Raw genomic sequence first — 1,995 nt, 5'->3', positions numbered from 1 at the left:
TTTGAAAGAATTGAAGATCGTTAATGACTTGTATTTTTCATACGGTGAGATCATCATTATTCTAGGTCTTACTAGAGATTTGTTTATTTAAAATATAATATTATAATTTAATGTTAATTAAGCAGAAAATGACATCGACTAATCTCTGTTGTCTTTTATTTATTGTCCATGACTGGAAAAAATATTGAACCTTTGTTTCCACGAGTGTTTTGTCTATGTGAATACAAATATTCTAAGAGTATGAGAGAACAATGATTCACGCGATATTAACAAATCAAATGAAAGGTTTGGTTCACCTTTGTTTTTTATTTTATTTTCAAAGATTATGATGAGGGAAGTTCTCACGACCAATGCAAACCATATCAAATATTCGGAAATACGAGAGATTTTAAATGAATGTGAATTGTAATATGTGGCAAAAATTACATTTGATGAATATAATTTTAAGTTATGTTTTAATAAAAAATATTAAAATAATATGTTTTCCTTGTATTTCAGTATCGGAGAGTACCATAAAGAAGAGAGTTCAACTCATATATTCTGATTCATACCTAAGTTGTTTGTAATTATTACACTGAATTATACTGCGTATGTACAATTATAATAATTTACGTTAATTTGACCTAATAATTAGTTAAAAGGAAACAACTCTCAAGTTTATACAATGGATATATATTTTTTTTTGGTTTCTTAGAGGTATTATCGTACTGGAAACAATCCTAACCGAGCCGGAAACATTCACAGGTATGTGAGGCTAACTCTTCTAATAGGTATTTTTTTCTATCTACAAAACTCGAACCCGAGTTCTTGCTTAAAGGGAATCAAACATGTACCACTTGAACTAATACCAGTTGGTTTACGATGATTATATATGAGACTAAACAATAATTACAACTATATATTATAGCTCAATAAAAATGAAAATTTTCTGTTGAGTTCTTCTAGAACAATAAGTAGTACAATAATTGGCGTTTTTATTAGTCGGTGATGACCTTAGTAGTTGTTTGAATCTAATGACAAATATGTCAATTCACAATTATTCAATTTGTGATGATATCTGTATCAGTTGCCAACATGTGAAAGTTTGTCGAATAGTACGTACTAGGGCCTCCTCATGTGTCCTAGTGTTTATGTCCTTCGTTTAATTTTCTTCATAGAGTCGTGCAATTTCTTCTAAGATATAAGCTTCCAAATTATGAAAGTTACTATAACATGAATGTGTGTAATTTATAGCTGCACTATCCTTGATTATATATACTATGGGCGCGCCTCCAGCCTAAGGTGTCAAAGAATATCACTTTGAGAAAAGAACTTTACATTCATAATTATGAATTTTGGCTGCAATTAAATTCGTGGAGGTAAAGGCAAGAAGAGAAATTATAAATAAAATTACCTTAATTCAAGAGGAGAAGGAGTAATCAAATGAGATGCAAAAATTCATTTTGCATTCTCATTTGTGTATGGTAAAGTGTCTTAAATCTTTAGATTAAGATGACTAATGCTCCTAATATTTCTTGTAACTTTTGTTTCATTATGTTGAATTATGTTTAAGTTATTACTTTGGCAATTTCACTTCTTTAAAAATTGTTTAATGCGATTTTAGTTTGATCACTTAAAACTTGATTTCAAGATCTAAAATGATTCTTTTGAAAGTCTTGACAAATGAACTAAAAAGTAAGAATACACCTTAGTTCATTTGCCAAATAAAAACAGTTTTAATTGAATCCGGGCTTTTTTGCCGGCCCAACTGGGCTATATGAAAACCGAGCTCGGGCCGGGCTTAACCGAGCAGATTTGGGCTACTCGCTTTTTTTTAATGTTTTTTAGGACCTTTGGCTTGATAATAAACGTTAGGTAAAAATTATCTTACAAAACAACCTATAATAAAAAATATATAATAAATATTATGTTACGAACTTTGAATAAAAAATAGAGTTATGTATTTACATAAATATTTATAAATTACAATAATGTTATAAAGTTAAATATTATATT

Source organism: Lupinus angustifolius, chromosome LG03 (assembly GCF_001865875.1).
Source record: "Lupinus angustifolius cultivar Tanjil chromosome LG03, LupAngTanjil_v1.0, whole genome shotgun sequence".
NCBI classification, from domain to species: Eukaryota; Viridiplantae; Streptophyta; class Magnoliopsida; order Fabales; family Fabaceae; genus Lupinus; species Lupinus angustifolius.
Note: the sequence above shows the minus strand (reverse complement) of the source record.